General features: G+C 38.7%; 1 protein-coding gene and 1 pseudogene across 2 annotated transcripts in view; one reads left to right on the top strand and one right to left on the bottom strand.

Annotated features, from left to right (window-relative positions):
* MED13L (mediator complex subunit 13L) overlaps positions 1 to 23,407 on the bottom strand; it is a 396,063-nt gene that overhangs the window by 301,985 nt on the left and 70,671 nt on the right. The window lies entirely within an intron of this gene.
* On the top strand, positions 12,915 to 18,351 carry LOC128824603 (actin, alpha cardiac muscle 1-like; annotated as a pseudogene).

Here is a 23,407-nt window from a genome sequence, read left to right on the forward strand (position 1 = left end):
TTTAGGACAGTTTTTGGGCCATAGCCATCTTCTTCTACTGGCTCCTCTCAGCAATTAGTCCCCAGATTGAGAGGGGGTTTCAGCAGACAAGCCTGCTGGTCTCTGTCCTGTTATGTGGGAGAAGCAACATACATGCTAGTCCCGTTCCTTAAAGTTCATCCAAATTCGTTGAGTGAGAGGGAAGCCTTGTCCCACCCACTGCAAGGCTCCTGGTCCCAGACCCATAAAGAAACAGTAACAGGATGTCCTCTCAACCACCATTTATTCCTAGGACTGCTTACTCTCTCTACCAGTATTTCGTAGGTCCTTGTATAAATCAGACCTTTCAAAATCAAAAGGCCATGCCATGTGACAGGGATGGGCTGACACCTAACCACCACGACTCTCACAGGAGCAGACTACCCCATCACACAGGCATAAGAAAATCTCTGGATGTCAAGAACAGAAAATTCATCCATTTTTCTCATGAGAGCTGTTTGTGAAACAACAATGGACAGCGTTATTGTTGAAAACTGTTTCCTCAGATCTGCAGCTGGGGTCAAGCACCGTGTTATTATACAGTATGATTGACAGACCTCAAGATTCAGTTCCCACTCTCTTTAATAAAAATCATAATAAATGACTGCACCAATTTTTTTTTAAATTGGTGTCTACAAGAATGTTGATTTGCAGATAAAAATCAATGGATATCTGTTTGCCCAAATGCAAAATTTTGTTATTTCTTCATTGAAACCACTTTTGTGCCACCTACTTTAATCACCTCAAGTGCTGGGTTGTTTTTTGTTTTTGTTTGTTTTCCCCCTTCTGTTCTGATTTGGACAGTTGGAACCGGCCCTGCCTGGCCAAGTAAGAATGCAAGAACCAAAAATTCTGTAGTATATCATGTTTTTTCACTTTTTTTTTTTTTTTTAAGTGAGAACTCGTTACCATTCTTTGCTCCTCTCCACTTTCTCTTCAGTTAGTGGCTTTTCACACTATTACCAAATCCCTATTTTTCAAAATTGTGTCATCCATGGCTTTAATTACTCCATCCTCCATGGTTCCCCTCCTGCCTCTCCAATCATGTCTTAAGTGTCTCATTTGATGGATTCTCCTTTCCAGTTCCCACCCCTTTTCAGTAAGCATCCCACAGGGTTCGGAACCAAACCCCTCTTATCCTCCCCTCTATGCACTCTCAACAGATGATCTTATTTACTATCACAGCTTTGATTACCTCTGTTATGCCAATAAATCACAAATCCACATTGCTACTGCTAATCTATGTTCCTCCATCCAAATCCACATCTCAGGTTGTCACCAATATCTCCTCGTTGATATTCTGTCAGCAACCAAAACTGAGCTCCTCATATTCCCTCAAAAGCCATCCTCACCCCCAATTCTTGGTTACTACCAATAGTATCACCTCCCCACAGCTCCTCAGGCCCATAATCTGAAATACACATACAAAATTCATGATGTGTTGTCAATGAGTCACACACTGTATTTTAACAAAATTCACCCTCCCTTCCTCCCTCTAACACATGCACCATGTTGAAGTGGCTACAATCTGTACAGAAACTAAATCTGCATACTTCTGCATATTAACTTCTTCATTCGGGTAATAAATATTCAAAGAAAGCCCAACCAAACATTAAAAAAAAAAAGAACAGATTAGGGAAGGAGGGCTATTCATCAAATTAAAAAAAAAATTCCAAATGAATTCCCTATATTAGTCAAATGGATAATCTACCAGTTCCCATAAACAAGTATGTTTATTAAAGATGTCAGTTCAAGGTGGTATCAGTGAACCAAAGTTAATGTAGGTGAAATTTCTTTATAATGGCTTTTCAAATGCCAGGTCATGTCACATTTGTTATTCCAATGCTGGCACTAAAGCTGCTTAAACTCGGTTTAATCCAATCCTATGAGACAACATGCTGACTGTAATTTAAAGCAGTTGGGTTAGTTTACTCCTCTTTGGCTCTATGCAAATTCATGTGTCAGAAAGAATCAAAAAGTCATGTTCCTAAAAGCAACATATACATTTTCCATAATTTGGCTGTGTTTTTTGTAACACAAGAGGAGTAAGATTCCTACGATTATAGTCTGAAACAGTTGATAAGTGATTTATGAGTATTACACAATTAAATGTAGACTGTGTGTGTGCGCATGTATTTGTATGCACATGCATGCCTCTGATATTAAATATACATACACAAAGGAATAATTATGTTGCATCTTTTTGGAGATCTCTAGCTATCGAGTAAAGTAATGAAAGATGGTGAACAGATTCCCCCTTCAACACAGTAATTTCACCATTTTAAATATGTTTATGTTACAGAAGTGTTTTTGTTATCAGAAATTACAAATTTTGAGTGATTATACAGTTTGTTAAATGTGTATTAACTAAAGGACTGGCTTTAGAGTTTGATTACCCAAATGAAATTATAATGTCATCGATCTAAAAGGTCTACAAATCTCGGAGACAAACTGTATGATAGTGCAGCAACCCACAGGACCCATCACTTTGGATTCCAAGAAATTGATGGAGCCATGTCTCAAACTTTAAAAAAAAAATTGTTTTAAAATACTTCTTGTGAATAATCAATGTCTATGCTCAAAGGCATTTCTTTATTAAGATATTCCCATTTCAATAACACTATTTCAGTTTGATACTGTACAAAGAAAAGGTGAATTCTAAGAATCTATTCTCTTAAAGTCAAAATTATTAGAAGATAAAAAATATATAAGGTTGAATTTAAAATTCAAGGTACTTCATGAAACATGTATAATAAAATTTACAAGCAATTAATAAACTTCCAGGGTTCATAAATTTCAGGTTCAAAATTGGATGGTTGTGATGATGTACTTCTCTATGATGAAGCTACTCTAGGCTTTTTTGCCCAAAATTTCCCTTCACTGACAGCAGTGGTGCAAATCCACTATCATGTAAACAAGACACCAGCAGCCACTGACACTGTAAGCCCTTGTGTGATGTAATTCTGCTCTGTACAGGGCTAGATGACATGCTGCTGCCTTCAACAGCCTGGAGTGAGTTTTGACTACACTACCATGCCTATCATTGATTGAGCTGAACCAGTGGTAACATCTATACACAATTTTGGGCCAAAAAAGTCTGCTGCAGGTAATCTCCGAGAGTACTGTTAGGCTGGATTTTACCTCCCTGTCCTAATCTGTTTAAAGGGAAGAGGCCTGTTTTGAAAAACCTCTACCACCATGTCAACATTCTTGAAAGAAGACAGACAGCGGAGATCCTTATAGCATTTGACCTTTTTTTCCATCCCAGTATGCAGTACTAATTTAATTGGACAACTCTACTATACTACCTTCTGTGAGCAAGCAGAGGGACACCAGAATAGCCCCCGATGACGTAGGTAGAAAGACATATGCAAACTACACAAGTCTATCACATGGAAGGTACAAACTTTGTTTTATACTGTTAAACTTGGTGAAATATCTTTTCTTTCTTCTTTTTTTTTTAAATGAGAAGGCTTTGCGCAAACTTTCCTTACAAAAACAGAAAGCGTGTTTGGGCAGACATACGGTCTGGAAAATTTCAGCCCCACAGATGAAAGTGTCAGAAAGTTATGAACTAAAAACAAGGGGCTATAATGGAAACTATAATTTCCATCTGCTTGCCTGCATATCAGCAGATGCAGACAGTCATACATGTATCTGTTTACTTCTAGAAGTAATTACCACATTCCAGTCTCAATAGGAGGTACCAAGATCCCAGAATATAACATGGACACATTCTTTACTCCCTGGGACAAGATTTCCACATACTGCCTTCTCACCAGACTGTACTGAAATGGAAAAATGCCAATGCTGAGACAATTTCAGTATTTCCAGACTTATCTAACAAGATGTGGTATGAAGACCTAGTGATGCTTCCTCTGATTCCATCTCTCCTCAAACAGTACCTGTTTCTTATCTGAAACTCAAGCATTCACTCTCAAGCACTGGCTAGTGGATGAGAAGGAAGAGGGTTTAGTCTCGCTATTAAGGAGACAGACATGTTACTTCAATCTAGAAGCATTTCTACTTTCATTGTTTATTAGAGGCTTTGGGTTTAGGGAGGCAAAAAGACTGCTACAAAGCTATGAAGTCTTGTCTTTAACTAGGAAAATACACAAATTGAAACTGGTTCATAATACCTGTTCCTCTGGACCATTGTTAAAATTGTTCAGGGTCACAATGTAGAAAAAACTTCAGTGACCAGAGCCATTTTTGCAAACATTTTGCTTAGACTCAATTTTCAACAGGTTTCCCTAAAAATATATGTAAAAACAAGTCCAGACACTGGAACCTAATCTATACTGCAGCTTCAGATGAACTAGTGTTAGAGCTGGTTAGAACTCTGTGCTGCCAAATTGGTCTGTGCTTACTATACTTCCAGGGATGTGATTAAATGGGCAAGTGGTATAGAATCATAGAATATCAGGGTTGGAACGGACCCCAGGAGGTCATTTAGTCCAACCCCCTGACCTTAAAAACCTCCACTTGAATGACCAACTGTTAGGCTCACTTCCAAGCAGAAGCAGTTGTTTCTGTCCAGGAACTACATTGCTAGACCATCCTACCAAATGGGGTAGGAGGGAGGAATGGAAGTAAAATGGACTGAATAACCAGATATTATGACCCCCAAAACCCACTGGTCAGATGTTTTCCTTTCCCATGCAGTTGGAAATGGGAGGCCCTCGGAAACCATAAAAATGAACCAGGTGCGATCTCTCAGCCATTTCAGACTTGCTAAATTTTCTTTTATTTACAGATAAGGATGGGGGGAGAGAGAGAGAGAAAATCCCTAAGCATGGCTTTTGAATCTTTCAAAGTATAAAGAGACTCATTAATAGACTCAGAATTGCTTGAGACCATCAAAAGGAAAGTCCTCAACAGTGCTCCGTATTTCCCCAGAGAAACCTGACAACTGGAGCCAAGATGCTCATCACATCATGATCACAGTGGAAATGGAGTCTACAACAATATTGGCTGCATCTAAGGAAGCCTGTAATGACGTTCTTGCCAAAATCTGACCTTCAGTTATGATGGCCTTAAATTGTTCACAATGCACTTCCGTTTAAAGCTATTAAGTTTATTGTAATTAGTGTAGCCATATTTTTACATCAACGCTTGGTAATTAGCGATTCTGAATTATAAAGTCACTGAGGAATAACTCTTGCTACTGAAGATACTGAGTTGCTTCTGGTCCGTGTTATAAGAGGTAGACTTCGAATGATATTGTCTACCATGCTCATTAAATGTTACTATCACCAAGGAATTCAGTGATGAGTATGAAAATAAAAATTCTGAGTTCTTGACTGGAACATATTTTTTGTCAGCATGCTTTAAAGATAGGAGTGCCATAGCTAGAGTCTGCCAGATGGTATTAGCAGGCTTCAACAAAGCATCATTCACAGGAGGGCAACTTATGCAGAAGCTGTAGTGTGTAAACTCCCAGGAGTTTAGGATGAGAGTCCTGAACATCTTCTAAAGGAATTTGAAGCATATCTACAAGGAGCTCCATTAGATCCTGTAATTGTCTAAAATCATCTGCTATGGATGCTGAAGGAAGCATTACGGCCTTATCTGGCGATGAAGAAATGTTTGTGTGAGAGGTTACTACTTTGACTGCCCTTGCCTTCTGCTCTGCAAAAGTCTCCTCTGATGGCTCAGGTTGATATGGAGGGAGCAATGGTTCGGGTGAATGGTTCTCCCTATTCTATGAGAGAGATTCAAGACTCTTAGGAATTGTTGATAATAAAGAGAGCAGGGATCCCAATAAGGCTGCTGGGGGTGGGGAGGGAATATAGGGCATAAAAGGAAGGATCCATCATTGGTCACATCAGTGGTATGGGGGACAAGGTCATCTGTCCCAAACAGTCTCTCTCTCCATTTAGGTAGGAGAGTAGTGTCCTGTAGAGTAGATAGGGATCCCTGAACAGAAGTCTTTGAGCCAGAAGAATCATTCTCAACATACTCTAGAGAAGATGATAATTGTTCACCCTGATGTAGGAGGTTTCAATGAGAAATGTACAGCTCTTGACCCAGAAGATCTTGGAACTAATAACTGAATGGTACTTGTAGGTAATGGAGACTCTGGCTCATCCAAAACAAAGAGATCCCTTGAATATAAACTCTATAGTATCGATGGTATGTGAGCAGAAGTTGAACGAGATTCTGTGGAAACAGTCAGTACCAAGAAATGTGCCTGTTTACAGTGTATTAGTGCTGCAGACACTGAACATTTTAAATATGTCCAGGCTCAGATAGTACTGTCATAGTAGTCGGGGACACCAAAAATACAGAAGCATCTGATGGAGTAGATTTCTTTGAAGTGGAACATCTGCTAGAATGTACATGACCACACAATGCCAATGTGGGTTTCAGTATTGAATCCCGTTTAGCAGCAAAATGGCTCTTAGAGGACCTCACGGTACTGGAGTCACTCAGAGCCTCCATAACATTCTCTTTGGGACCTGAGGTGTATGGAACATTTGTTTCTATCGGTGACCAAGATGTCTTAGTTGTAGACTTAACACTCCGGCTACTCTTGTCAGTATCCATAGTATTGCTGTGCAAAGCTCTCAGTACTGTGGATGCAGAAGTACATGTTGTATCCCTTTAAGGGCTCAGTGACTGAGACCTGGAAGCAGATGGGGTACCTGCAGCCATGTCCCTAGAGGCTCTCAGTGACCAAGACCGGGAGGTAGACAGGACAATATATGTGCTTGGTCAGTGTAAGGGGGTTTTACCTGAGCTTGGGTCAGAGGCCAGATTCAGGACTCACTCTATCATCAATCTAAAATTTATTTTTCTGTTTTTCCGAGATCTGCTTTTAAAGGAGATGCAGCTCTTACACTTCGGCTGCGTATGGATGTCTCCCAAGCAATGAAGGCACTGTGAGTTTTCCCTTCTAACTGGGGTGGCTTCCTGGAAGCTTAAAGCCTGGCATAGGCCAGAAGTGTTGATGTCCAGAATAACCCCTCAAGCAGGGAAAGTAAAAAGAGCGGGAAAACAAACAGACCTCCCACCCCAAAACTAAATATTACCAACAAAACAGAACAACTATATCAGAAGGTAACTATGCCTAGAAATAAAGTGGACACACTTGACACTCTGTCTCAGGCCGAAGTGCAGCTGAGAAGGAACGGAGGGTGGATTAGTCTATATATCCTTGGTATAGGGCATGAGGATATCTGGAGTGCATGCATGGGCCAAACAGATTTTGCTACCAAAAATCTACCAAAGGTGCATGGGGAGCGTGTACACCTGAAGTGGAGCACCCAGAGGGACACTACTTGAAGAACGTCTGTTACTTTTTTTCCACTCTTTTTTTCTGAATACCTTTTGCTACCAGTGAAATGATGGGTGGAAATTAAAGTAAATTCTAGTTCTGAATATGCTTGCTATAATGCATCCACTGATAACACTGATATATTAATTTTGTCTTTAAAAGAGCTATTTCTTGCAATTATGTTTTGATGTCAATGTATCTACGTGTGTTCAAATCCTGAGTACATGAATTTGAAAGACCAAGTTATCTAGCTGATGCATTTCCTTTCTGCCCAATTAATATGCTCTAATAATTTACTTATCAGCTTTTCTATGGTGATGGTTAATTATTGGAAAGTGCCAAATACTATGGTAAAGTTTTGTGCGCCCTTGAGGTGCATGTTTTTCTCTGTCTGTTGTGTGAAAATTAAGGTCTGTGTGCAGACCAGCAGGCCTTGTTCTTCTATTTATGTATACCATTTGTTGTCCACTATTAAGAAGATACATTATTGTGCACCAAGTCCTTCAGGTCAGTGTCAATCAATATGACATTGCATCTGAAGAAGTGAGGTTCTTACCCACGAAAGCTTATGCTCCCAATACTTCTGTTAGTCTTAAAGGTGCCACAGGACCCTCTGTTGCTTTAATCAATATGACCGTAATTCTCTCTGACAGAGCATTTCCCTTGGATTATCGCGTAACCTAAATGAGACTACCTCACTAATACCGACTCACATCATCAATATTCTGTCCAGCCTTACAACATGTTGATATTGTGCTAACTTCTTTGTCTCTTGTTTCAAAATGAAGAGGTCGGTATGTGGAATTTTCACCTTAATTCTTTATATTGTAAATTACCCTTAAATTTAGAGATGATAGTAACATGTGCCATGTTCTTGTCTTTAACAGAATTCAAGGAAGCACCTTAAGTTTTGTTAATGGAAAGACTGATTGGAACAGTCACTTCTACATTTTTCTCCTTTACAATTATGATTCCATTTTCCTCTTCCAAATCCAGAATCTCTTCTTGGTTGTGTGGAAGAATAAAGGCCACAAAAGAAATTTCTCTCTTCGCTGTAAGGCCTAAAACTCTCTAATTTGGTTTTCTATACAAGGTAGAAATTAATTTTTTTTCCCCCAGAGACTTCAGTTACTGGTTATTTTTAAATTCGGAATACATGAATGAAGTCACATGAGGATCTGGTTGGAAAGCTACTTTCCAAATATGTATTCACAGCGGTCTTCTGGCTATTGAACTGGTTGCCATGGACCTGGCTGGAAATCTTAAGGAGTGTATCGGGAAGTTTCATATAAAAGGAAGCAACTCTAAGCAATCTTTTATTATGCTAATTTAAAATATAATTTTATACACACTTCTATCTAGATTACACACCCAAGGTTAGACATTCAAAAGTGTGATGCAATTCAGAAAGAAAAACTTGGATGCAGCAATAGCATCTCTTGAAGGTTTAAAATAATTTCCACTGAAAGAGAGATCCTTCCAGAAGGGCAGATTCCTGCCTAATAAAGAGTTATAAAGCTTTCACAGTAACTCTAACAGCATCAGTTATATCGGCACATTTTGTAAGAGCTATTTTAGAATGGACACTTGAAATTCAATATACCACATTTATGTATTTTCTTTCATACATGTGTGTACATACATACACATTCACAAAGTCACAACATGCTCATGTTACAAAAGCTTATTCTCATTTATCTCTGATTCCAGTTTTTAGGATTCCCATGCCTGTTTCTCTATTATATAGAGGAGACTGCTTCTGTTTCATTCTTTTGTGAAGTTTCAATTCCTCCCTGTTCATCAGATCTTTAAGATTTAGATTTATTTTTATCCAAATCAGTTCTCTTTGAGAGGACTGAAATTGCCACTTACTGCATAACCTAAATAGATTTGCAATTCAACAGAACTACAGGCAGTTGTGGGTAAATCATGGTGGCAATAAAACCTTTAGCAAAAGATGCACAGAAAACATCAGAGATAGTATTTATGCTTTTATAGCTGAGAAAGGTCTAACGAAGTACAAAAATAGACTCTACTTCAAAGTATTTATCGGGAGCTTTTATGAATGTCAGACAGGACAACAAAAAATCAAGAATACCACCAGCCAGGCTCTCGGTGCTTCTACTTGCTGCAGCTAATGGACCCCTTCTTTCTGTCTGTACCTTCAGAGTAGTACTCTTGGCTATGATGTTCAATAGCAGAAGTGAAATAGGAAAAAACTAAATATTTATAAGGGCTCTGTAAATACAGCTTCTGTCTGCAAGTAAGACCACATACTTTTAGGGAGGGATAGCTCAGTGGTTTGAGCATTGGCCTGCTAAACCCAGGGTTGTGTGTTCAATCCCTGAGGGGGCCACTTAGGGATCTGGGGCAAAATCAGTACTTGGTCCTGCTAGTGAAGGCAGGGGGCTGGTCGCGATGACCTTTCAGGGTCCCTTCCAGTTCTATGAGATAGGTATATCTCTCTATATTTATTATTATTTACTTTTTCTGTTTCTATGACCCAGTATCATTTGTTCATTTTGTATAACACAAAAAGTGAGCATCAAAACAAATCTGGGTAAAAATCCTACAGTTCTTTCTTAGCCATAACTCTCAATGAAAGGACTGAAGGGTTTAAGTCCTAGCATAGAGTAAACTAATTTATATATGTACAGCTGCACATACATAGCAAAAGGCAAAATACCTAAAATGATAGGCGTGTAATGTAATTCCTAAAACTGCAAGTGCCTTATGAAAAACAAACTCATATCAATAAAGGGGTGCATATGAAGGAAATTATTTTCATTCTGAAATCAAAATCCATTTGCAGTCTCCAAATCACAAGATTTGTGCTCTGAAACAACTACTTGATGTGCCATTAAATTTAAGCAATTTCTCTTCAGAGCTGTTGCTATGGCAATCAGGACAGCTAACCTGAAAAATAAAAAGCATCCTGCTACATCCTCATTCTACACTAAATAATGCTTAGAAAAAAGTTGAAAAGTGGTTAAGTGAAAAACGTCCCATTCCTCTACACATTTGTATACAATTTCAATGGCCCAATGACTTACAGGCTAGTATGAACATCAGATCCTACCGCCCTAAAATAACAAAGAAAAAATTATATTCTTCTCAGTTTTGTCAAGACATTTGCAGTAATAGAAATGAACAGCTGTCTGCAGTTTTGCTGAACAGCCCAGCTATTTTGCAGAATCATAGGCTCTTTGGATTTGTCACAGCTTTGAGTACAGTATTTCTATATACATACTTTAGACCAGCAAACCACACACTCCAATGACACTTACAGTATCAAAACATGGAGTATTCTGTAGCAAAAATATCCATATTTTGCATGTTCCCTGCTGTTTGGATCTCAGAATGTGTTCCCTAGCACGAAACTACCTTAGGCGTTTTCACTTCCAAAACCTTTCATACTACCTGCTATTACTTTTCTTTATTTAAGCGTTTTCATGTAATCTATAACAAATATAATCAAAATTTGTGTTTAAAAGGTAACTACAATGTAACATTTCATTTTTTTCTCAGAAAATCAAAGTCAATAAAAACTGACAAAGAATTAAGGAATTTAAATCATACAGCTTTAAGACTCCTTACTGACGTAAGCAACACTACTGGGTACAAAGTTCTAAAACTTAAAAATACCAATGATCCAACTTAAATAATAACTACAGAATAAACTGCTGCCATTAAGTTCTTATCATGTCCACAACAACAAAAAATTAAAATTAATCTGTTTCTTGTTTCAATGTGCTCTTATAGTGAGGACCCAGTTAAAAACCAATTCTGTGCAAAAATGCACTGATTCATAGACTGACCAGACAGCAGTTGTCACAATACGTGCTTTAAAAAAAACACACCAAAATGAGTTTGCAATACCTGTGCAAAAAAAGTTCACAGTATATGCACATGCCCCTCACATTGTTCAATGCTCAAGAGAGGTTTATTTTTTTTCCCTGAGCATAATCCTGGATTGTGTTGTTCAAGTTCATTTAAAAAGGAAGTAATTAGACTGAACAGACAATTAACATCTCAAAGTATTTCTTGTTTTAAACATTTTCCCAAGGAGAATGCAAGTATATCACATGCTCAAGAAAATAAGCATTCAAGAGAAAGCAAGCCATAAGAGAAGATTTGTGGAAGGGTTGAAGAGTTTACATTTCTCTCCAATGTTGGTCTTATACTCTCACCCCTAAGACCTTGCATCACAAACAATATTCTTTCAGCTCAGGAAAGAATGTCCTCTGAAGACTTGCTTCTTTTAGTTGACAGGTGAAGTAACTGGTAAGATCCACAAGGAGCTGCCTTCTCTACTTTCATCCCCTCTGTTTGCAGAGCATTCTACCTTCACAGCATCCCAATCCGGGGAACAAGGACTGGTGACAGAAACAGTTTCCTGCATAACAGTGCAGGGTGTCACTCTTAGGCCACCAGATTGAACTACACAGTAAAGTTTTATCATAATTATAGTACATTACCTCATTTCTTCTAGCATTACACAGTGTTTTCTTAGCATGTTAAAACTTGCACAATCTTTCAAATACTTAAATAAATGCATGCATACTTCCTGAAAGGAAACATTTATTTTAAAACACTAACCAAAACCATTTGGAGAGGAAAGGAGAAAAACTGTTTTGATCATTTAAGGGCTGTTAATGTTAAAAAAATTAATTAATTTCCTTCACCCACAAAAAAAAAAAAAAGTTGCCATGGATGGGCATTACAAGATTAATGCTTGCTTCAGAAACTGAATGTGTGTTAATTTTACTCTCATATGATAATGGGCATGGATATTACATGTTCCTCTTCCTCAGCTGTCTTACAGGAAAATCTGTCACCATCATTCACTCTATATACAGATCTGACTGACTTCATTGTACTGAAATTAAGCTTGCCTTTAAAGGTTAGAAAGGGAACAGAAACAACCAAGAATCTATTTGCATGAATTAGGAAGAGCCTAGAGCAGATATACTCAATAGGAGGTCTGCGGGCCAAATGTGGCCCACCAAGGCTTCATGTGTGGCCCTCCAGCTCAACTTAAAAAACTGTTTATAATTAATTCACAAAAAGTGATGCGCTGCCTATCATTTGCCTATGACTTCCTTATTAAGTAACTTACTTACTGGCAGAGCTTAATTTATAATGAAAGAGGTGCCGGGGCTCAGCCCTGGTAAGCCCCAGCACAAATGAAGCTCACTGGATCTTAAGTTCCTGCAATAGCATGGTCTACGATTCAGCTAGGACACCACCAATTTTTTTCATTAATGATAGAAATGGAACCAAAAATGAAAGTGAGTGGGAGTAAACATCACAAAGTCAACAGCGAAAACTGAGCTTTTAACGCAAATTGGACAGCGGATTTTCTTTTTATTATGCCCCTCATTTAAAAGCAAAATATTTGTCTTTAATATACCAAACCACTGTATCCACCTGTAAGGTCATCAACATGAGGCGCCACTTTGAATCAAAGCATAGTAACTTCAATGCGGCCTATCCTCCTGGCAGTGTTGCAAGACAAGACAAAACTGAAAATCCAAAGTCTTGATAGCACACTTCAAATATCATTCTTACATCAGTGACTGTACAGGAAAAAGCAATAGCTACTTCTCTTTGGATAATGTTGGCACTAGCTAAAAAGAAAAAGCCTTTCCTGGATGCTGAGCTTGTGAAGGAGTGCATGCTGGAAATGCTGGAAGAACTTTTTGCCAGAGATAAAAACAAAGATGACATTGTGAACAGTATGAAGCAAGTTCCCCTTTGTCGGATTCCACAGCAGTGCGAAATCTGGAGATAATTTACGAAAATCGTTTGTCAGCACTGCCTTCCGATTTTAAAAATGCCAAATGTGTGTCTCTTGCAGTGGACAAATCAAGTGATTTAAGTGATGCTGCCCAATAATGCTGTTTGTTAGATTTTACAATGGTGAAATTTTCAGGGAAGAATTTGTGTACGAAATACCATTAGAAACCTACACCACAGGAGAGATCATTTTTGAAAAGATAAAAGGCTTTTTTGAAAAAAAATGGTATAGATCTGCATAAAGTAAACTTCCATGTTACAGACAGAGGTCCATCCATGGCAGCAATACACCCTTCATTAAATACACTTCATTGCATCATTCACCAGACCGTCCTGTGCAGTAAGCTGTCTGGGGACTTTAAAAAAACCAGTGGGTATTGTGATGAGATTAGCAAACTACATATGCTCAATTTCTAGCTTTCATCGTCATCATCATCATCCTTTTATAACTCTTCAACAAGACATTTCAGCTGAATACACTGATCTGTTGCAGCACAACAAAATTCACTGGTTAAGTAGGAGGCATGTGTTAAAGAGGGTTTGTGCACTTCAAAAAGAAACAAAATAATTTCTTTCAAACCACAAGACCAACAAGGCTTGAGAGATCCTGGAATGTATGAATGATGTCTCCTCTATGTTACAGGTAGCTTTTCTGTGCATATTTTAAAATTTTATTAAGATGATGTTAAAAAAAATTGTGAACAGAGTTTGAGCATAGAAGTTTCTGGTTATCAGGGAATAACATACAGATTATCGAGGGTGCAAAGTTTGGTTTAAGATAAGGTGGCGTATTACTGGTCACTTGAATTTCCTCAGGTTGCAGTTCCAAGGCCGGGAAAGCAGTGTCGGGGATCTGTTTGAAAAAGTGTGTGCTTTTCAGTGGAATCTTTAAATCTTTCAGACAGACTTAACAGGAAAGACGTTATACTTTCCCACACTGTGTTGTTGTTACAGATGAAACTTTGCTGAAGACAATGCAAAAATTCCTAAACAATCTGATCGAAAACTTTAAAATGTGATTTGAGAATTTTAAAATTCCAAAGAATTTGCTTTTATTTGTTCATGATCTGTTTGTTGTCTCAGCCAATGGACCTGGCCCTTCTGAAGCAAAGAACATTCTTTATTCAACTGATGAAGGTGCCTTTCAATTAGAAACTGTAAGGCTCCAGAGTTTAGATGTCTTGAAGGCAAAATCCAGAGATGTGGGAATTTGTGATTTCTGGACTCAATATGTTGACCAGTTTCAGAATATCCAGAATCTAGCCATCTATCTTTTAATGACGTTTGGATCCACAGACCTCTGCGAATCTGGATTTTATATCATGAACATTATAAAAAAAACACCACGATCGCCTAACAGATGAGCATCTTCACCAGTGAATACGCCTTGCCCTGACCTCCTACAAACCACTCTTCACGAAGCCTGCCAGGATTGCCAAAAACACAGGTAATAATATTTATAAACTTTGTTAAAAGATAGAACCACTAATACTTATATTGCAAGCAAGGTCTTTATTTAGTGGCAACTGAAGTTTTTTTAAAATTTTTGTCAGCCTTCTGCACAAATGGCGTCATCATAAAATTCTCAAATTGGCCCGCGGGTAGATCTAATTGAGTATCACTGGCCTAGAGCACCAAATATGGGGAAAAATAATAAATCGATGAAGATTTACACAACTTTCTCAAACTTTGGTGGAAAAAAGAATTACAGGAACAAGAAGCCAAAGGGTCAAAGTGCAAGCCCGTGAGCTTGGCGAGGGCCAGGTTGAGGTCCCATTGGGGGACCAGGTCCCAGACCGGCGGAAAGAGTCTTTCAAAGCCTTTCAGGAACCTAATCGTCATGAGAGAATACAGATCTACCCTGAACACAAGGGTGGAAGGCTGATATAGGCCGCCACCTTGATCGAACAGACGGCGAGGCCCTGCCGCTTTAAGTGAAGCAGGTAATCCAGAATGGACTAGAGAGACAACTGGGTCAGGGAGATACTCCACTTCGCTACCCAGCGGGAGAAACACTTCCACTTTGTCAGGTAAGTTACTCTGGTAGAAGGCTTTCTGCTCTCCAAGAGAACCTGCTGTACCTGACCAGAGCAGGCTTGTTCCTCTGGATTCAACCATGCAACATCCAAGCTGTGAGGCGGAGTGAGGTGAGGTTGGGGCCATGCAGTCACTGGTGGCCCAGAGGAGAAGACTAATGTCCCCAGTGGGGGGCCTGGGCTTGCAGGTCTTCCTCCTTGCTGTCAAAGCCCAAGGAGGTAGAGACTTGTCTGGGGGACCAGGACGGTACCAAGGCTGCCTGTCTACCACGTTCCCATTGGCTCTCTCCGTGGACCTCCATTGAGGACCTGTACTGAAACAATGGCTCTTGGTGCCACAACTCCGGTGACCGCCGGTGGCGTTTGGCGGATCAGTGATGGTACCCCAGCAATCAACACCCCACGCTAAGAGAGCAGTGCTGCTCGGTAGACCGAGAACGGGAGCAAGAGGATTGACATCTCGGAGACCGTCCATGTGCCCATGGTGATCCATACCCATGTTCCGGAGAGCAGTGACAGGGCTCCGGAGATCAGCGTCTCACTCCTCCGGAGCGGTGCCAAGGACTGGGAGACCGACTCGGACGCTCCCAGCACCAGGACTCTGGTGACACACCTCTGCAGGTCTGCGCCAGACCGCCAGTGATCGACAGCGGAACCCCGAGGAACACTGCCTAGATCTGGGGACCGATACTGGGAACTCTGACAGGTAAGCCGAACCACATCCAGGGGCTGGTGGAGCTGTTCAGGTGAGTGCTGGCGGGACACTCCCTGCAGCGGGGAGTGGTGCCACATTGATGGAGACCGCTGGAAGGGTCCCACGGCAGGTTTACCCCTCAAACGGGGCACCTCACTGGCCAGCATGTGCTTCACTAGAAGAGAAGTCCGTAGCGGCCTAAAAGGCCTCCGGCGTGGATGGCACTGCCAGGTGCAGACTGCCTCTGCCATTTCCTGGGGTGGCAGGTGGGTCTGGAGGTGGGCTCAACAACTCAACGGGAGCTGGAGCCTGGCCACCGTCTGGAGTGGAAGAGCTTCCCTGTGCAGATCTTTGCTATCCTCCGACTCTCTCCCTGCCTTTATGGGATGCAGGAGAACGGCTTCTCCCAGCCTTTCTTTGCTTTTTAGTCAGTACCGGGGATGGAGATGGACGCCAGTCAGAGGACGGTGCCGGCGGCGCACTTTGTACCGAGAATGTGGTGTTTGGAGCAGAATCGGATCTCATCAGCTCCGAGGCCGGTACAAGGGCAGACTCTATAAGGAGCACTCAAAGACAGGTGTCCTGCTCCTTTTTGGTCCGCAGCCTGAAGATCTTGAAAATGCGATACTTGTCACTCAGATGGATTTCCCTTAAACACTTCAGGCAGCTTCTGTGGGGATCACTGACTGGCATAGGTTTTTTTGCAGCAGTCACAAAGCTTGAAGCCCAGGGACTGGGGCATGTCCTTCCCTAGGCTAAGTCCCATACGGGACTAACTAATTCTAACTTAACACTAATGAACTATTAACTATACAACTTTTAAACAACTATATACAACAAATTCGCTACTAGGCATAGTTGAGATAGGAAAGCTTGATGAGGCAAGGAGACATTCCAGCATGGCCACTCACGGTAAGAAGGAACTGAGGGAGGGGGGGAGCCAGTGGCGCCCCTTATACTGGTGCATACACACGCCACTCCAGAGGGCGCGAGAGCCAGCCCCCTATGGATATCACTGAGGGAAAAACTTCCAGCACTGGGGCATGTGGCGAGCACACACACCTACAATGGAATGGACATGAGCAAGCACTCGAAGAAGAAGAAGAAAAAGAAGAAGAAGGGAGAGGACAAGTATAACAATTCACTAAACTAAACACCCAAGAGCAGCAGCAGCCACCTCTCACATATCTAAGCAGCCATCTCTTTCTACGTCTAAAAGAAGAAATAGCTACCATGTGTGAAGACAAACTTCTTCTCTAGGCTGTAGTAATGGTTCTGGGTCTTGTGAATGCAAGTTTTGCTGGTGATGATGCTCCAACGGCAGTACCCCCATCTACTATAGGACTCCCATATGACCATGGTATCCTGGTTGGTATAGGGCATAAAGATTCCTATGTAAGTGATGAAGCCCAGACCAAAAACAGGTATTCTTACTTTATAATATCTTATTGAAGATGGCATTTTTACACACTGAGATGACATGGGGGAAAAAATAGTATCACACCTTCTACAATGAGTTTCACGTTGTGCCTGAGGAACAGCCTACTTTGTTAACTGACGCTCCTCTGAATTCCCAGGCAGACCACGACACAATTAATGTTTGAAACTTTTAAACTCCCAGCTTTCTATGTTGCAATTCAAGCAGTACTTTGTATGCTTCAGGCTGTATTACTTGTACTGTACTGGATTCAAGAGCTGGTGTTATCTATAACTGGCCAGATTTTAAGGTATTTAGACACCTAGTGGTATTTTCAAAATTGCATTTTTGAAAATCCCACTAAATGTTTATCTGCTTCTTTAGGTGTCTTTAAAAAACCTTTAAAAAACTGTCCCAATGTGCCTATCTATGAAGATTGTCACTAAACATAGTGTCAAGTATCAGGGGGTAGCCGTGTTAGTCTGTATCTACAAAAACAACAAAGAGTCTGGTGGCACCTTAAAGACTAACAGATTTATTTGGGCATAAGCTTTCGTGAGTAAAAACCTCACTTCTTCGGATGCATAGAGTGAAAGCACTAAACATAGTGGCTCCTTTGTCACTACAGCTAGAAGAGAAAGTATCCACGATATCAAGGAAAAGCTATGCTACATGGCACAGGACTTTGAGAACGAAATGGCTACAGCTACCACTTCATCTTCCCTAGGAAAGAGTTACATGTCATCAGATGCACTTCACTGGTAATGAACATCCCCCCCAAAATTCTTCCAGCTCTCTTTTATTGGTATGGGATGAAATCTGACTGAATTCACGAAACAACCTACAACAGCATAATGAAATGAGATATTGAGATTATTGGCATACAGGTCTTTCTTAATGTCCTTTCTAGAGGAATTACTATGTATCTTGACATAGTGGACAAAATGAAGAAAGATTACTGCTATAAATCCCAGCAAAATGAAAATTAAAACTACTGCTCCACCAGAACTTTAATACTCTGACTTCCTTATTTACTTTCCAACAGACATGGTTCTGCAAACAAGAATATGATGAAGCCGGATCATATATAGTCCACAAATGCTTTTAATTGTGTAATATTGAGGGGTGAAAACATTATATAAAGACATATAGTCTATACTTATTACAAGCTACTTTTCCCCAAAAAATAGTTTTTCATGGCAAAACGCAAACTTCACAGAGGCTGTGTATTTTCGGATTTTTTTTAATTACAAGACATTTATAATATTCATTAAGAATAACAATACAATTATATTTTCCTTTTCAACCAATAGACATCAGTATTTACATCATATTAATATAATGTGGTATTCCATACATTATATATCACCGAGAGCTCAGATACTATCATCCTAACACTAAATTAATCAAAATGCCTGACAGAAATATGGTTACTCATCACACATGTATATATAAAAGCACATATTAGATTGGATAGTATGTATATAGTGTCAATTTAGCATGGCACGCTACAAGATAAAAAGATGCACTCAAAAAAAAAAAAAAAAAAAAAAAAAAAAAAAAAAGATGACCCAAACAATTTGTATTGTACATCAGACAAGTATAGAAAATGAAGATAACAGACAAAGGAAGAGTTAGGGAAGGGGTAGACAAGGTTTAAAACAATTTTAAAAATATATGAATCATATTATATAGTGAGAACACTGTACATTTTGATTATGACATAATATATTATGGGTCTATTCACAAATATACATCTATATTTGTGTACACTATTATATATCCACATACCTAAGACATTAAAGCACAGTCACAAAATTATGACTAAGACAATACACTACAAAAATACAAACTTTTCATTCAATAGATTGCAAGTGTTCTGTATAAAAAACACTTAAATTTTGGAAATATTTAAACTTTACACACTGCTTTATGCTTCTGGAAAATGTTTACTTAAGTTGCTACTTTTCCCATTACTGTTATGATTACAGTCACTTGAAACACTTCAATATCATACACAGCAGAGTGCCAGTGCTAAAATGAACATAGCATTTAAGCTGAAGAGAAATTATAGCTGATTTAAAAACAAGTCAAAAATTTACAGAAGGACACTTTATTTTATTCAAGGAATAATATTAAAGAATTCTTATAAACAAAAAAATATACTAATCCAAACCAGGATATATAAAAACTAGAAGGTCTGTGTGTCTTTTCAACACAGAAATAAAGCAGTTCAGTTCATTTGTTACCTACATTCAACAACTTCTATTTTTTTTGGCAACAACACACTCTGAAAGACAAATATTTAATATTACTCTAGTGCAATAGGTACTGTTTAGTGCACTTCTGTAAAACCAACAACCTGCTGAACCAGCCAATGTTTACAACAAAAACATGCTTTTTATATCAGATAATTTGTGCTAACACTGTAATATTTACAGTCCAGTACACTCTGTGCTTTCTGGTACTTGCCAAAAATTCAGTACTCAAAGTATTTTCCTAACTGTTAACTTTATTTTTTCAAGATATAAGAACTGTCAGAATACTTCAATGTTCTCTTCACAAATGTTTAATAAAGACGGTCTCCACCCACCAATGATACCAGACAAAAATCTAATTTGAATATAAAATTACCAATAATATCCAAAATATTTAAATACATCAGAAAGTTTGATTATAATAAACTTCACCAGTGTAAAGCCTGCCATAACCGTGTTCTTAGTGGATTAAATGCAGGGAAGACAGATTTCACCTTCCTCGTCTAAAGGCCAGTAGTACAGGCCTCTTACCTTTACTGCGGCTACTCCATTTTATATGCTGGAATATCATCCAGAAACTCTTTACAGTATTTATACAGTATGCCAGAGCCACTGAATTAAAGAATAAGTATATCCAGCGGATCTTGCCCCTGGCTTTGTAAGGCCAGAGACCCACCCACTCTGCAAACACTATCTGGTTATCACAGCCCATACAATCCCAATTTTGGGTTTAAGGGGTATTTTCCAGGACAGACGCAAAGACAACATAGGCACAAAATTACAGAAAAAAAGTTAAAAGCAAAAGAGAGTCACAAGGTGCCTCCTGCAAGGTGGGGTGGGTGTACAGGTCAGGTCAGTCAAAAATTAAAGATGCCTAGGCAGCAAACCAGCAACAATAGGTTCCACCCACATTGTGCCCTCTCAAATGCATGAAAGTCATTTGTCAGAGCAATCTAGGAGAGTGCTTTTAAGAGGTGTAAAATGCTAAATGTTTTTGTAAATCTTATAAATGTTCCTCTAGTTTGTGCTCAAGATGACTGTGTTCTTATTTTATACCCATTACATCTTGGCCTCATAACAGTGCAATACACTATGAGGGTCATGTATCCAGGCCTGTCAAATACTTGGCAAATATTTTGTTAAGTATGAACTATCATCACATGCAGAAACATCCTCATCTAGGTAATGAAAAAGTTTAGTAAATTGCTGTGATAGGATAGCCAGCTGCAACACTGAGGAGATGCCATATTCAAAATTATACTATGTTAAATAGCAAGAAACAGCATTTAATTTCAGTGAGCAGTGCAGCAAATAATGAAAAAAAACTCCTTGCCAGCTTCATATTAGGAAACAGTAGGAAAGCAGAGCATTTTCAAGCCTGAGTGTCCAGCAGATTCCCTTGATAAAAGGGAAAAAATGATAGTTCCTGTATTGGACAGTCTACACATTTTCTATATAAAAAAATAGGTTAAAACCTCCAGCGTCCCACTTTCATTTTTAAACATTACAAAATTATGCCTTGTAACAAAAATATTAGTAACCAAATTACAAGTACCAATAGGCCTTCATAATATAACATTTGAAAAAGCTTAAATATATTCAGCACTGCAAAGTTCAGAGTAACTAAACTCCAAAACAATATTTAGTAATCCTCAACTGATGCCTTAAGTTAACATGCTAAAAGACGTGAGGCCCATATTACAGCAGTGTAAATTTAACATTACCTGATATAGACTTAATTTTGCTATAAAATAATCTGTCTAGGTAGCTGTTTTAACATTTCTTTCTCTGCTTCAATATAAATTCTACTTTCCTCTACATACATTCTCAATGGAAAGCTCTGAGCTCAGTATTTATAATTTGCTTCCATGTTCCCACTTCCCTTAGTAGACCATCTAAATATATGAACTGAGATTGGAAAATTGCAACACAATCAAAGCACTTTTTTCCTCGAATAGCAAAGGTTAGAGTTTACAAACTGCTTTTATCAAACCAGTTACCAGTGAGAAATTGTAGGCATAATTATTTAATCCCATTAAAACAAAGATATGACGACAAAAAACTGCAAAGCTCAGCAATCTGAATAAAGAGATTCTAAACTAATGTAATAATGAATCATACAATCTTGATCAGCTTGCAGATACTTCTACATTCCTGTACTGTTTACCCAGCTAAAGCAGCATTGTGTTTAACTGAGATTTATAAAAAGCTGTCCATCCTAATAACAAATAGCCACCATAATTACTTCCTGCATCAACAACTCAGGTCTCTGGCTTTCAGTCAACTAATCATGAGTTAATTAAGCCAACTCAACTAAATTTAGGTGAAAATCTGAAACAAAAACAGCTATTTCTTCCAATATATCTTTTAAATACAATACTTCAGTGTAAGAATTTTTTCAGTTTGATTGTCTCATTTATAAGTAGTATAACTCTCCTTCAGATTTTGTATTTTCCTTTTTTTTTAAATTCAGGATTTTATTTCCAACTTCTGTTCAGTGCATTATGTTCATTATATAGTACAAGTAAAAACAAAAAGTTAACTGTACTGACTCACTAAAAGAAAACTGAATAAAAATCTTTCAAAGAGACTATAATCACAGACTTGCCAACATTTTGATTCTGAAAGGAAAACCAACTATATTCACTGTTGAACTCCATATACCAGAAGTATGAATGCATGTAGTGGTGAAAGACTGAAGACTGCATTAATCATTTTCCCTTTTGATCCAACACACTCTCTCAATCAGGTATAGAGAGCAGTATTTTTTTTTTAAAACTTACATTATGTATACCTGATAGGGGAGAAATCTCCCATGTCAAGTATTTTTGGTAATATCTGCCATTTGGCTATTGTTACATTCCAACATCAAAGTTTGCTTTTCTAGATTATCTTTCAGTTACAGGATAAAAATCAACTCCGAAAATTATTGTTTAGTAGCCAGAGAGAAATCAGTAAAATACACCAAGCAGAGGGAAATCACCCAATGGCAATGGGGCCTAGTCTCAAACTGCGCTTAAGTATAAAAATAACACTGTTTATCTGTATCTTTTTTTCTGAGGATATCTTTCTCAATGGCTTACTACTCGAGTCCAGGACAAAACCAGACAAGAATTCTCATACTATTAAAGATTTGACTCATCCAGAGGAGAGGAGTCAGGCACCCTTCTATTACAGGGAAATAAGACTGACAGTCAGCATTTCCAGGCTTGTTCATTTTGAAAGTGAGAAGTGGTAATTATCAGGCAGGCAAGGAATTTTTCTCCCTAATTGCCACACCTTTCTCCCACTCACCCTCCAATCCTAGCCCCCAGTAAAAGCTAATTAAAAATATCTACTAAAGTATTTTTTGAATCTCTCCAAAATCAGAGAGGGAGATTTGAGCATGAATAATAATTAAATTTTATTCAGATTTTCATACAAAATTTTTTTTTTCCTTCGAAGATGCTCACCTCAGTCAATTCTTCTTAGAAACAAAACATCTCAAGAAATAACTAACGGGCAGTAGTATGGTCCAGTGAAAAGAGTACAATGTGGGACACAGAAATGTTGAGTACTATTCCCATCTCTGTGACTGACCTGCTGTGTGACCTTGGACAAGTTTTCCACTTCTCTATGCCTTAGTTTCTCTTCCTATCCTATGTCTTGTCTATTCAGATTATAAACTCTTCTGGGCAGAGGCTTTCTCCTTTTAGGTGTTTGTACAGAGTCTAACATCATGAAGCCCAAATCTCAGTCAAGAGCTCTAGACATCATCATAACAAAAATTAACAAAATAGTAATCTGAAACGGGCAAAATGAAGACTAGCATGCCTTAAGGTAAAGACAGCAACAACACAGAGTTTTAGATTTTTAATCTGTTTGGAATGTTTGTTTGAAATTTCCACCTTATGAATTTTTTAAAAT

This window comes from Malaclemys terrapin, chromosome 16, assembly GCF_027887155.1.
Source record: "Malaclemys terrapin pileata isolate rMalTer1 chromosome 16, rMalTer1.hap1, whole genome shotgun sequence".
Lineage (NCBI taxonomy): Eukaryota > Metazoa > Chordata > Testudines > Emydidae > Malaclemys > Malaclemys terrapin.